This window comes from Sus scrofa, chromosome 18 (genome assembly GCF_054392235.1).
Source record: "Sus scrofa isolate SSC_HxYL_T2T_F1_AM1 chromosome 18, Sscrofa_HxYL_maternal_Yorkshire_Landrace_v2.0, whole genome shotgun sequence".
NCBI classification, from domain to species: domain Eukaryota; kingdom Metazoa; phylum Chordata; class Mammalia; order Artiodactyla; family Suidae; genus Sus; species Sus scrofa.
Window position 1 is genome coordinate 36,830,643 of NC_139400.1, and position 15,800 is coordinate 36,846,442.

The 15,800-nt window shown below is 34.3% G+C and overlaps 1 protein-coding gene across 2 annotated transcripts in view; it reads left to right on the top strand.

Annotated features, from left to right (window-relative positions):
- LOC146394980 (uncharacterized) overlaps nt 1-15,800 on the top strand; it is a 480,198-nt gene that overhangs the window by 81,266 nt on the left and 383,132 nt on the right. The window contains exons 2-4 of one of the 2 annotated variants that reach the window (XR_014834441.1): nt 795-880; nt 3,310-3,423; nt 11,149-11,379. The gene's annotated coding sequence lies outside the window, so the exon portion shown is untranslated. The remainder of the gene's footprint in view (nt 1-794; nt 881-3,309; nt 3,424-11,148; nt 11,380-15,800) is intronic. The other variant, XM_085006031.1, reaches the window with a different exon arrangement.

Here is a 15,800-nt window from a genome sequence, read left to right on the forward strand (position 1 = left end):
TCCCAAAGAAATGAAAACATATTCATACAAAAACCTGCATGTAATTGTTCATAGGAGCTTTAAGTTTTTATTTTTTCAGCATTACTGAGATAAAAATGACAACTAAAATTATAAAATATTTACAGAGTACAACAGCTTGATTTGTAATAGCCAGAAACTAGAAACAGCCCAGATGTTCTTAACAGGCAAATGGTTAAACAAATTCTGGTACAGCCATAACATAGAATACTTTGAGCCATAAAAAAGGCTTAAATATTGATATATTCAACAAGTTAGATGAATGTTGAGGGCATTTTGCTGAGTGAAAAGAGTCAAAAATCAAAAGGTCACATTTTTAATCCATTTATATATAACATTCCTGAAATTATAAAACAAAATGGAAAATGGATTAGTAGTTGATAGAGATTGCACATGGTAGGAGGAAGGTGGAAATTATAAAAGCATAGTACAGAAGAGTTATTTGAGGTGGTGGGATATTTCTGCATCTTGATTGTATTGGAGATTATACAAAACTATATAATGATAAAATGACCTAAATTATACATGCATAATATACCAATGTCAGGTCCTGACTTTGATATTGTACTAAAATCATGTTAGGATGTAAACACTGGAGGAAACTGTGATGTGTACACAGAACTCCTTGTTACTATAACTCTTTGCAACTTCCCATGAATCATTAATAATTTATAAATATGAATATACACACATATACATATACACACATACATTCTATTTGGTTTCTTTGTTATTAGATACAGAGTAACTGAACTCATTTTCTGCTTGAATTCAAGGAGAGGAAGAAGAAACCAGGAGGAAGATTAGAAGGAAGGAGGACAAGGAAAAGGAGAAAGAGGAGGAGTCACCAAAATGGTGTAGGGTAAATATGATGCCTATAAAAAATAACTTTATAGAGAATCAAGGAGTTTATAATAGTACACTTGAAACATTTACATGCTTGAAGTACAGCATGTCAGGAAGGTTTACATTCCATAAATATGTAAAAAAGTATATGTAACAAGATTTTAAATCTTTCCACATTCTGTGCATCTAATATAAACATATGTCATTAGCAACTCACTGCCTTATGAACTAAGTACAAACATAACCTTTTGAAATAACCTTTTCCAGAACAAGGATATCTCTTCTGGTAAATCCATTTTTCTTCAACTCATTCAAATGACTGATACTATGTAGCAAATAACCACTGTCCAAAGTAACAGAATTGCTACCAAATAAACTAATAAAACAAATTAGTTTATAATATGCAATGTCAACTCTCATTTACAATTTAGCAACATATTATGTCAGGACATCTTTATTTTGTTTAGTTTTCTTTTGTCTTCAGTAAAAACTGTGCCTAACTTCTGGAAGTATGATTAAGAATTTTCCTTTATTGGGACTTCCCTTCATGGCTCAGTGGTTAACGAACCCAACTAGTATCCATGAGGACATGGGTTCGATCCCTGGCCTCCCTCGGTGGGTTAAGGATACAGCGTTGCTGTGAGCTGTGGTGTAGGTTGCAGACGTGACTCGGATCTGGCATTGCTGTGGCTGTGGTGTAGGCTGGCAGCTATAGCTCAGATTCCACCCCTAGCCTGGGAACTTACATATGCCGCAGGTGAGACCCTAAAAGGCCAAAAAAAAAAAAAGAAGAGAGAGAGAATTTTACTTTATCATTATTATAAAGGAAATCTTAGTGAAAACTAATAATTTAAATCTTAATCTGTTTAAATATTTAAAAACTCGCTAGATGACTTTATCCTTTAAAAAACAAATTAAAAAAAAAAAGATAAAAAGGAGTTCCCAGAGTTCCCGTCGTGGCGCAGTGGTTAACGAATCCGACTAGGAACCATGAGGTTGCAGGTTTGGTCCCTGCCCTTGCTCAGTGGGTTGACGATCCGGCGTTGCCGTGAGCTGTGGTGTAGGTTGCAGACGCGGCTCGGATCCCGCGTTGCTGTGGCTCTGGCGTAGGCCTATGGCTACAGCTCTGATTAGACCCCTAGCCTGGGAACCTCCATATGCCGCAGGAGCGGCTCAAGAAATAGCAAAAAGACCAAAAAAAAAAAAAAAAAAAAAAAAAAAGGAGTTCCCATCATGGCACAGCAGAAACAAATCTGACTATGAACCATGAGGTTGTGGGTTCGATCCCTGGCCTTGCTCAGTGGGTTAAGAATCTGGTGTTGCTGTGAGCTGTGGTGTAGGATGGTAGCTATAGCTCCAATTGGACCCCTAGCCTGGGAACATCATATGCCTCAGGTGCAGCCCTAAAAAGCAAAAAATAAAATAAAGTAAATAAAAGACAAATTAATGTTTATTAGAATGAATCTAAAGATTTTTAATGTTAGTGTTTCAAAATTTTGAATTAGTTACTCTTGAGCCTATCTTAATGGTGTTGTATCCAAATAATGTGTATTAGAAATAATATGATCTTTTCGTTTGGGGAAGAATTCTTTTTTTCACATTAAGATTATGTTTCAGTCACCTCTCCGTGAAATGTTTCAGATTCCACCTTTGTCAAAATAGTCACTTTCTTTCCTAGGGACATGTAACAAACCTTGTGCAAAAATTTAAATCAGTTATCACACTGAATTATGACTATTTCGCTACTTGAATTGTGTCTCATAATCGATTATTGGTGCCATATGGGCAAGTACCTTGTCTATTTCAAATTTCTATTTCTAATGCTTCAGCTATGCCTAAAGTGTAGACAATGCTCCACATGTATTTTTCAATTATTTGCATCACTGACTCAATACAGAATTTGAGCAACAGATAGCTAGAAAATCATTTTTAAAAGAGTATATTTAAAATTAAGATGAACGTCTTTTTGAAGGTTTTACACACATTAAATTGCTCTCTTTTTAAAATGAAACAAATCAAATTCTCAACTGTCTTTTGCTGACTCTGTTCTTTCATCCAATTCCTCTGAGCTTTCATACACTCTGAAATAGTAAATGCTTCCACCATACCCGATTATAGTAGGTGCCATTTTCTCTAGGGTATTGTGTTTCTTTTCATTCTATTTCACTCTCACATTTTCCCTCATTTTTTTTCTCATTTCCATTACTATACTTTTATGTATACAATAATTACGTAGTAAAATATTTGCTTGCTGATGAGAGATCCCTTTATTTCGCAAACCATTTCCTTTTAACTGATGTGAAGGAATGCTTAGGGAAAGGATGTTGAAGCCATGATAGCTGGACTTCTACACTTTTCACTCAAGGTAACTGTCATAATAACAGTTAGTCTTCATCTTTCACTTAACACGTGATAATGCATTTAACCATCATAATAACCTTACAGGTAAAGCAAGCAGTATTTCCTGAAATTTCTTGGAAATTAAACCAGGTAGAAGAAACCCATAACTGAAGTTGCCCTCTGCTGTCAATTTTTTCTGTGGAACCTGAGTAAAACAAGGTAAGCAAAGACTGTCTTTTAGTAGTCCTGGGGATGTTTTTACAATTGGGTAACTCAGAAATGGAGAAATGCAAGGTACAAAAAAGGATAGTGGACCATCAAGGGGACACAAAATCTGAATCCTAGCTTTCTATATTCATATTCAAAGGACAAAATTGTTAAGAATTTTTACCCTTAAAATCTGACTCTTACCTAAATCTCAGATTTGTTCTTTATGTGCGTCTACAAAATTGTGAAGAATCATATTTTACTTTAGTAAATTTTAAATGAATAGTTGTGTGTTTCTGTGCATGAAAAAGATGGGAAAAAAGAGTTAGGGATACAAATGATAAATGATGTAGAGACTTGAAATACTTATTTGTAATCTTTTCTCTTTTATGATACTGTTAAAGTTCAGCCAGAAATTTAGACTCTAACAGACTACTTCAAGAAATTTCTAGCTCACAGTCTGATACTCCGCCCCAGGAACATAAATTATACATTCATAAAATACATGAGTAGCACACACGCATATGCACATTATACATACTATCGTTTAACATATTTAATGTGTTTGACCTATTTAATGTGTCTTATTCAATGTCCTTGAATATTCAAAAGAATCCTAAGGTACTCCTATTCAGAAATAATTTTCCTGTTAAATGACTTCACCACTCAGATTTTTCTAGACGTGTATTTGCTTTTACCAGCCTTCTTTTACTTTAACCAAATTGACTACATTCAACGACATCAAATTTGGACTTTCTTCTGAAAGTAATTGGCTGGTATTGAATTTTCTCCTTTTAGTAACTGTCAAGAGTACACTAAGAGAATCTGGGGATCTAGAATGCCGATCTCAATTATCCAGTAGGTGTAAGCATCGCACTAGCAAATGACCACACTTCCTTTCACAACATTAATTCTAAAATGCCACGTGAACACCATGAATTCAAGTCCCTCCTACCACTTAACTCTTAGTGGTAGTAACATAGAGTTCTCTATATACTTTATTTCAAAATGCTGGTTACAAAAATGGGCAGATCATCAACAATAGCGACAGCAGAGGTAGATCTTGAACACAGAAAACTGATATCTCCCCTAGCTCTTTCCTCTTGCCACTGGAAGTTTCTGTTTATGGCTGACTCAAAGAAGTCTGATATAACCAAATGTGGATAATTTAAAAAGAATTAACATCCATTCAAACATGCAATAAGATTAAAGCCATAAAGTGCTCATGACTATCTTATTTTTAAAAATAGCAGGAAAAAATGATGTCATGAATCAAAGAAAATTGTCCAGTGTGAATGCATAGCAATTGAAATAGGAACAAAAATTTGCAGTATAATTGAAACACAATCCTAAATTCGTTAAAACAATTGCAGCTGTAAAGGAAGACAGCAAAGTAGAAATAACCAAGAAACTTTACAAAACTTCAAGGAAGAAACAGATAGACAGCAAATGTAGGTGATTGCCAAATAATAAGAGAAAAAAACACCAAGGAAGAAAAATGGTGATTAAAAACAATATCAGAAGCAAAAGGCAAAGAGAGAGTAAAAACCATCAAAAGCACAATTAAAAACTTGAAAATGCAAATGAGAAACCTGTTAAAAATTAAATATAAATAATAAGACCAAAGAGAGTTCCTCAATATAAATTTCCAAGTCATTGATTTTCCCCCCAACTTATATCAGTTCAACTATCTGTTTCATGTATTTGTGCTCTGTTATATTGTTCAAACACATATCCAATATCCGATATCCACTAGATATTGTTCTTTTTTCATATTTTGTTCTTGTTTCACATTGCTGTTATTTTGCTTTATTTCCTTATGTTTATCTTTAAAATGGTTAGTGTATCGACTTTAAAACTTAAACTCTAAAACTTAGTGTATCGACTTTAAAACTTCTGTTTCACATAATTATGTATGAAATACATACATACACAAAATATATGTATACTATATATGTTATGTATATATAGTGTTACATTATATAACACAGAATATGGTTTATATTTTGGACTCTTCAGATAGCTCTGTATTATAATCTGGTATTTCATATTTCCCTAAGGGATATCTGAACTCTGACCTATGATGTATATTGATCTGGGACCTAGTAAGTGATTTCGGTCGAAAACAATGAGCCCCATCATTTTAAACTCTGACATGTCTTAAATCTCTCCTCTTCTTTCCTCCCCTTCCTTGTCATTCTATCCTTAGTTCAAACACAATCATTTGCCTAGATCTAAGTTTTTAGAAATGCTTCCCATTGATCTCTCTAGCAATACATTCTACACATTATGATCAAAGTTGTTTTCCTAAATTGAAATATATGATCTTGTTATTCCCCATGCTCAGCATATCTAATGACTCCCTAGTGCACTGTTTTAAAACGCCAGGAGTCGTGAGAATGTTGTAGTGGTTTATTCTGTCAACTTGATTAAGCTGAAACTGTTATTTCCCGGAAATAACTCTCCCTGGTTGGCTCCAGGTTAGAGTTCTTTAATGTTACACATGACAAATTTAGAAGGTAAGAGTGAAGTACCAGCTAAGAAATGAGGTAACAGACGTTCCCCTCTAAAGGACATTCAGACTTGCAGAAACAGCAGTGGTTTTCAGCTTATCCTTATTTCCTCCATATGTATTTGCTCCTTTCCCTGAATTCTAGCAGCAGCAGTGAACTGAGAGAACTGGTATCTATAAAGAGGGAAAGGAGTTCCCATCATGGTGCAGCGGAAACTAAACCAACTAGGAACCATGAGGTTGCGGGTTCGATCCTTGGCCTCCCTCAGTGGGTTAAGGATCCAGTGTGGCCGTGAGATGTAGAATAGGTTGCAGATGCGGCTTGGATCTGGCGTTGCTGTGGCTGTCGCATAGGCCAGCAGCTACAGCTCTAATTGGACCCCTTGCTTGGGAACCTCCATATGCCACAGGTACGGCCCTAAAAAGACAAAAAATAAAAAATAAAAATAAAGAGGGATCATTTTTCAGACTTTCCTCCATCAATGGCAGGGAGTGTTAGGATGCTCCACGGAAGTGTAAGCACATGTCTTGAAGAGTTAAGTGGAGTTTGCCAATCAGACAGGAGTAGGAAAAGTGTTATCAGCAGAGGAAGTATCTGTTTGTGGTCCTGTTCTGGGAGTCTGATTACCCAGACACATCCATACTCTCTCTGTAGCTCTGACTTGTTCACCCACTCCAGAGCTTCAAAAGGGTTAATTAGTGACTCTTATCTGTCATTCTGGTTTCTACTTATGGATCACTAAACTCCCAAGACTCTCCTATAACCATGTACAGCCTGATCCTATATGAAATCCTTTAGCACATACTGTGTTAATGAGTGGATTTCCCTCTTTGAGCCCTAACTGATTCAGATCATCTTTACTCTCTTTGTAGTTGTTCCCACAAAATTTTACAATTTCAAAAATCATTCCCTACCTACTTTGACTCCTTGGTAAGTATCTGCCATCCACGATCCTTCCTCTGCTGATAACACTTTTCCTATTCCTGTCTGATTGGTAACCTCCACTTAACTCTTCAAGACATATGCTTACACTTCCGTGGAGCATCCTAACACTCCCTGCCTCTGATGGCATCATTCACCTCACTTTATAAACTCCATTTATATTTGTACATAAGCATTACCCTCTAACTATAGAAATAATTATACATACATATTAATCTTCTCTTTATATGAGTAATTATCTGTTATTCTCTGACTATATTATAACTATTAACAAAAAGATTTAAAAATTTTATTTCATATATGCCTCTTTGCAGAAGCACTTTCTTTGAGAACAGTTTAATTCTCAGTTTTTGGTGATTTCACTAGTATTTAGCACAGAGTCTGGCGCATAGTATTCTCTCAATAATTTACTCAAATTTAACATACCTTTAGTTTGGTTTATTGAAATAGCTATTTTAATCTAATTTTACACTATTAAAAATGGACTGTGATGGCTGAAGTTAATGATAAATTCTTTTTTGAGTGTGACAGTGTTATCTGTGCCTGCATTTTTAAAATTCATTACTTTATAGCCACTGTTATGATTATTCCTATATGTGACTGATCTTCTCTACTAGATTATTAGCTTTTGAATGTAGCAGTTCAAATGAATAATTCATTACTCTAGTTCAACAGGGAAAAATGAACACATTGTATTACTATGCCTATTTCTTACGGCTTAGTTTATAGTCTGGTTTCATAGATGCTAGAAAACTCACTCTCATAAGATCACAAACACAGTAAACCTATTGCTTTTTAAAACTTTTAAAAGTGTTTTGTTTTGTTTCCATGAAGGTATCAATTATACAAAAAGTGAAATTATTTAGCTGTCAGGTACAGAGTACATTCTGTAGGTAGCAATTATTTTTCCTATTAGAAAAGAAACAATCCCACTTACCATTGCATCAAAAGAATAAAATACCTAGGAATAAACCTACCTAAAGAGACAAAAGACATGTACTCTAAAAACTATAAGACCCTGATGAAAAAATCAAAGATAACACAAACAGATGGAAAGATATACCATGCTCTTGGACTGGACTAATCAATATTGTCAAGATGACTATACTATGCAAAGCAATCTACAGATTCAGTGCAATCCTTATCAAACTACCAATGACATTCTTCACAGAACTAGAACAAAATATCTTAAAATTTGTATGGAAACACAAAAGACCCTGAATAGCCAAAGCAACATTGAAAAAGAAAAACAGAACTGGAGGAATCAGGCTTTCTGACTTCAGACTATACTACAAAGCTACAGTAATCAAAACATTGTGGTACTAGCACAAACGCAGAAATATAGATCAGTGGAACAGGATAGAAAGCCCAGAAATAAACCCGAGTACCTATGGTTAGTTCATCTGTGACAAAGGAGGCAAGAACATACAGTGGAACAAGTCTCTTGAACAAGTGGTACTGGGAAAACTGGACAGCTACATGTAAAAGAATGAAATTAAAATATTCTCTAACATCATATACAAAAATAAACTCAAAATGGATTAAAGGCCTAAATGTTAGACCAGATGCTATAAAATTCCTAGAGGAAAACGTAGGCAGAATACTCTTTGACATAAATTGCAGCAGTGTCTTGTTTGATCCACCTCCTAGAATGATGACAATAAAAACAAAAATAAACCAGTGGGACCTAATTAAACTCAAAAGCTTTTGTACAGCAAAGAAAACCATTAAACAAAAACTATTATGGATGTTACTTTTGACTTTTGTCTTCTACATATTCATGAAACACTTATTACATTGCTTCAACAGATTACAGGGGTTGGGGATTATATGGAATTTGGAGTCTTGAGTTCGGGGTTCATTGTGAAGCATTATACACTGTAAAGCATTAGTTGGTAATGATGGAATAAGGTGAGGTGTGTGTGTGTGTGTGTATACACATTTGTGTAGATTTAATTCTGTGATTAAAAGGGTTTGGTGAATGCTTCCTAGACTACTTTGATCTAAACTTCAATATGCAATTAAATCCTATTTCCTCTTCCTCTTGTCACTTGGTAAGGGCCATTCTATTCTCTGCTTCTGTGAGTATGACTATTTTAGATTTGTCTCATGAGTGGAATCTTTTAGTATTCATCTCACAAAAAACAACTACAGAAGGAAGCTTTTTGAAGGAGATTGATTGTAGTGATGGTTTCATGAGTATATATATATATATTCCAAGCCATCAAATTGTATACATTAAATAGGTGCAGTTTTTGTATATCGTGTATAACTCGATAAAGCTGAAATATGTCTATATTACATGTGATAATATATATTTGATATGTCTGCTTAGCAGATAGTACCTTGGTTTATAGTCTCACCTATATTCTACCAATATGGGTAGGTCTAATGCTTCTTCTTCAGTATGCTCTTTTCATTTTTTGAAGTATAGAAGACCCCAGATCTGCTCACAATTTACTCAGATGAAATGGAACCAAATTTCCAGATAAAATCGGAGATGATGATGATTTATTTGCAAAGATTTCATCTCAGAAAAGTTTAAAGTTTTGCTTCAGATTTGCAGTAAAAAAAAAAGGGCATGCAAATCAGAAGAAAAAAAATTGACTTTACATTGTAATCATTTACTGAAATACTTCATACTTGGCTCTAATCTAGACATGTAGAAACTTAGGCAATTGCTAAATATTCAGTCTTTTTTCTCTCTTTCTTGCTCTCTCTATGAAATGTTTTAATATGTAAAAACTATAATTAATAAACTGACATGTTAAATATGATTAAATTCATTTTATACAATTATTATTCCAGTTTTATCATTGAATTTAGCTAGGAAGTGAATTAATACTTAGGTCATTTTAATTCATATGGTAAATTAGTCCTAATTTTTCTATTGTTGTTATTCAGAACAAAAACAAATTAATCTGCTATAACATTTGGCAGGCTGCAAGCCTTCAGAGTTCACTCATTACATTGTTTTAATAAAAATGCCATAAATTATAATTAATGACAGGACCACCTCATTGGTTAATTCCACCATCAAGTGAGTGCTCCAGTTAAAATTCTGTTCTGGATGTCTACATAGTGTCAAGTTTTATAAATTACCCCTACTTGCCTTCTTCAGTTTTGTTTTAAACTAGTTGTTGACAGAAGAGAGAGGACACGGAATAATCTGACACTCAATGCACGAAGCTTTTATTTGTTATGTTGAAGTGACTCTCATGCCTTGGACATATTTGGAGATTGATGACTGGATGACAGAATTGTCAAACCCATTACCAGACCTGCCAGGGAAACAAATTCATAGTGTTTTCCTTGTTTTATTCATTCATGTAACAGTTCAGTTTTATGACAATATTACGTACCTTCTGGCAAAACATTTAAAGATGGTCATTGGACCTTGAAGGTTAGTAAAGGCACTTAACCTTTGGCCTCCCGATTTATTTTAGTACCTAGGTATACTGGAAATCCAGAAGAGAGAATACTTGGATGGAAATATTTGAATGCTGGAGTAAGCAGAAATGTAAGATGGAAAACAGAATGAAATATTCCTATGTAGAGAGATTTATTAGGATTTATGCATCCACAGTTATAAATGCTGAACAATTTAAATGTCTGTCAAATAGGAAGTCATAGAAATCCATAAGTTTTATGTGAAAATTTAATACAGTTTTCATTTAGTCATCTGTTAATACGTTCACAAGCCAACTTTGAGAACAAACTTTTACCTCATTGAGATACAAACATACAAAGGAAAAAACTATGTCTCCAGGCAAAGTATATTAGTGAATAGAAAGAAGAAAACAAAAATAAATTTATTCAATTTAAGAATGCCATACAAAATACACTTATATATCACAGTTTTTTTTTTCCCACAAATGGAAATCAGAAGCAGTAGTTTGGTAAGACTAGAGTCAGAATATGTGTGTATTCTATCAGAAGATGATAGAGTAAGTAGAGGAATGAGAAACTTAAATTTTCAATTTAACACTTTATATAGACATTTGAAAAAAACTAAGAAATAACATGTAATTCATAGAATCATAAGTTAATTGGTGTCTGGGCACCTATCTGTCAATCAGCTTCTCTCCATTTTCATATGTATGAGTTTAAAGTTTTAACAACCAGCACTGATTCATTGTACTTTTTGGTAATAATGAATTATTATATTATTTATGGATTTTATTTCAATACCTCCTTATACTAGACAATATAATTTGGGATAAAATTAAGTATAGAAATTAAACTAATATACCATTATTTTCTCTCATGTTAAAATACATAGAGAAGAGTTCTGCTTTCAATTTAGAAAGCCACAGGAGAAATATCTCATATGCTAACATGAAGATAATGTACAAAATGGTAAATTTTCTTGAGCCCATCAGAGATATGAGATCAGAAACCAGCCAAGTGAACTGAATTCCAAAAGTGCAATAAACCCCTCCAAGGAATGAGGAGGCCCCAAATCCTTTTCACTGTTGGCAGATGCAAGAAGAATTAAGAGCCATGAAAGCAGGTAAGAAGAAAATAGGCAGAATTATAATATAATCTTTAACACAGAGGGTGGGCAGTTTAGAATCCCTGAAATTTCTAACCAGACAAAAAGAGAATCCTCATGTCCTTGGAAACTGTCTTCCAAACAATAGATCACACACGGATCATCTTTTTATGGACATCTCAGAGATGACCTTTAGTATACCTGTGATATTTATATTCAAGTAGATGGGAGGATGGAAAGTTTTTCTAGATGACTGAAATCTCTAAAATGAGAATCAGAAAGAAATTTGAGAATTTAAAATTGTATGTATTGAAAGTAAGATGTCAATAGATGGATTTAACAGCAGAATGAGCACAGCATAAGGAAGGTTATAGAATAGAAGGCAAATCAGGAGAAAATAGCCAACAGAATCAAAATCATGGAGAACAAAAAGAATGAAAAATTTAGAAAAATTTTAATGAATCAATTGTATTTATAATATATATAAGTAAATTATATATATGATACAATTTCTATTGATGTGACATCTGTGAATTTGTCAGAAGGCAGGAAGTATGTAATTTTTTGAAGAATTAAAAAGACAAAACAGTTCACAATAGGGAAGTTTCAGCAATTAAGTTTGACCTAAAGAATCTAGGAATTGAATGCATATCTGACTAGAGGATGCTTCAAGCAATGATTCACATAGTCCCTTTTCATCTTTACTATGAAGGGGGATTGCATGAGAGAGATAATTGATTATTTTGTAATCTTTTAATCAATAGAGCAACTTAAACACCTACAGTATTAACACTTTGTGGTACATTCACTTTTATGTTGCTCTCTCCCTTCCTGTACTGCTTATATAGATTTAAACGCAATACCTCACACACACAGCTTTGAAAAAGGTGACTTGCTGAATATCATTCAACCAACACAGTGGCAAAAGTTAATTTCAAATCCATATCTCTATGCCCTTAATTTTCTCTTCTTCCAACATTCCATAATTTCTCCTCATAATAATTTTTCTCAGTGCAAGCTCCTAGGGGAAATTAAAGTATTTACTATTTTATTTTGATTCAATAATTCATAATCCTCATACCATTATCTTTTATGTGTATGGGAGGGCCATATATCTTCTGAGAATAAATGATTGATTTCCTCAAGGATATGAACTCAGGTCTGTCTTTTTTGCAATTTGTGTTTTTTACATCATACTATACTATTTTCCTTTAAAAATAATAATAGATAAATCAGTAAATCCAGCAGTTTTATAAGGCAAAAATAACTTTAACTTTTGTCATTTATATGAGAATTTGCCTAGATTTCTGGTTTTGGTGTGAAACAAGAAATAATCACTAGGCAATGAAAAGAACAATTATAGGGGTAAAACATCATAATAATCAATACCATGGAAAAATATGTATCACATAATATAAAATAATATTTAATATTTGTGAGTAGAAAATTAATGATAGAGCAAAGTCATAAAGTATTCTTGATATTCATATGACACATATAAATAATTACATAATTGAAGGTCAGAAGCTGGTAAGATATTTGAACATATTCCAATAATTAAATTTCAAGGACCTTTTTTCTTTTGGCTATTTGAACATTACAATTTTACTGAAAAAAAGCCTTTTGTTTAGAAGGCAGACTGTAAAAACATACATTCCCTTTTGTAAAATAATTTAAATTCTCTTAACAAGTGATACATAGAGTAAATATTTTGGAAATGTTATTTTGTTAGTTAGAGACCTCTGAGAAGCACATATCAAAATGGGATCATATGTGCAAGATATTTATTGGCAAAACACCAGTGAAAAATAAGAAGTAGGGAGCCCGAGAAGCAAGGAGAGCCTCAAAGACCCCAAAAAGGAGACATCCAAGGAGGAAAGAAAGGAAGGAGAATGAGGTTCCTGTCCTGGTGCTGTGGGTTGAGATCGCAGCGGCTTGGGTTGGCCAAGGTATGGGTTTGATCTTCGGCCAGGTACACGGGTTAAAAGGATCTGGCGTGGCTGCAGCAGCGGCTTGAATTCAGTCCCTGGCCTGGCAACTTCCATATGCCATAGGTGCAGCCATAATGTTAAAAACAACAACAACAATGACAAATAGGAGAATTGGCTGGATAGACTCTCACTTTTAAGAACGTTTCAGCCAGATTTATGGAGAAGTTCTTGAGCCAAAGATGCTCAATAGTGATTTCCCAAATGTCCCAGGAATGTACAGGGAAAACTCTGTGCTTTTTGGAAAGCTCTTTATAGCTCACCTTTTTTTTTTTTTTTTTTTTTTTTTTTTTTTTTTTTTTTTAGGGCTGCACCTGGAGCATATGGAGGTTCCCAGGCTAGGGGTCTAATCAGAGCTACAGCTGCTGGCCCACGCCACAGCCACAGCAACACCAGATCCGAGCCGAGTCTGTGACCTACCCCACAGCTCACAGCAGCACTGGATCCTCAGCCCACTGAGCGAGGCCAGGGATCAAACCCCATGGTACCTAGTCGGATTCATTTCCGCTGTACCACAATGGGAATTCCTATAGCTCACCTTTTTATGTAATCTGATTCTGTGGGAGTTTGTAGTCTATATTTGGAGATCACTGATAGAAATGCAAAATAATTGTTTTCTCTAGATGCAAAGAAATTTTTTGGCATACAGAAATAACCCACCCCTAGCTGAGGAAAAAAACAGTTCTATCTTCATTTGTACAATTATTTCAAAATAAATTTGTCTATTCTTTGAATTCTCCTTTGAAGCAGTTATAACATCACCCCTATTTCCTTATTATAAGCTAATTAAAATTTTAAACATGTGTTTACTTGATAGTAATGATTTTCTCCTTTAAATTGTTTTTCTTTTAACTCTTTGGAGATTTCCCATCAGGCTCTCCTTAACAGAGTCTGGTAAATTTTATCAATAGAGAAGTATATTTCATGGGCAGTTAAAGCTTAGACACGTCTTTTCTTGAATCCCAGAGATAAATTCAAGCAGCAACAGAACTCGCTGACTTTTGTTTTCTCTGTTTTTAATTTTCTTCCCCATTCTTCTGCGTTTTGTTCTTGCTTTTGTTGTTTTGGCTCATGTTGTGGAGAGAGTTCCTTTACTTGGAAAGTTATTACTGCCAAAAACCACAAAATACATCAACTGCTTCTCCTGCTTGACAATTCTTCAGATATTTTAAGATGCAATAATGTCTCTGTTTGATATGTTCTTTTGCACACTGAACCTTCACAGCTTCTTTATCTTGTTCCTCACATAGACCCTCTAGCTCTACTGGGTGAATAATATTTTTCAATCATTTCTCTCAGTGGAGCACCAACAACTACTTTTAATGCACCATCTCTAGAATGATAAACATAAAATCACAGTAGAAGAGTAAGTTTTCTATATCTGGACACTAAAGCACTACAAATGCAGTTGAATGTGTGGTTTTTTTTGTTTGTTTTGTTTTGAGCAGCATATCTGTTTATTTTCTTGCTTTCATCAGAACTAGTGGTCAAATAACAACTCCTCCTGCCAATCCAAATCTCACATCATTTTGAAATTATGTATATTTTAGAAAATAGAAATGTAAAATATTACATACAGTCCTCTGGCATTTCATCTTTTTGGCTTCAGCTCATCATTATAGCTCTCGGGATTCAAGACATCTTGAATCTTCACATACGAAAACACATGATAGTCTCCTCCACCCCAGGATCTTCATATTTACTGTTTCCTCTGCCCCGAGGACCCTTTCATCCTAACCCCACCTGACACAAATCTGTTTATCTCCCTTCACTTAGCTTGCTACATTTTACTTATTCTTCAGCTTTGACTTTAAAGATGTCCTTGGAGGGCCCCAGTGAACACCCATATTGCTCTTCTTACACACTGAAGCCCTCATTTTTAACACTCGATTGACATCTGTATCCCACACTAAGTAGAGAGCTTTGCAGTAGGACTGCTGTGTTATCTTCTCCCCTATTGCAGCAGGCACTCAGTAAGTAACTATTAAGTCAGAGTCAATGAATTTTTTTTTTACTGTGCAACTCGTCAGCAGTCTCCATCTGTTGTCATCAGCCACCTTTCTAACATTTAATTAATTAACATTTTTTTCCGCCATGTACATGGCATGTAGAAGTTCTCAGGCCAAGGACTGAACCCAAGCCACAGCAGTAACCCAAGCCACAGCAATGAAAAAGCTGAGTCTTTAATTGCTAGGCTACCAGGGAACTCCTAATTAACCTTTTTTAGATAATATTGTAGCTATGCTATGAATCTTCTTATCTGGATTTTCTTGATGGATTTCATAACACACTTTGTCAATTCAGTCATAAAATTACAATATACTACATTTATAATATTTTCCCGAGTACTGGTTAAAAGTACATGAATCTAAGGAATTGAGTATTGTGTAAAGAACATAAATTAGATTTTATGAGCTGTACGATCTTGGAAGAGGTATAATTTTTTAATAT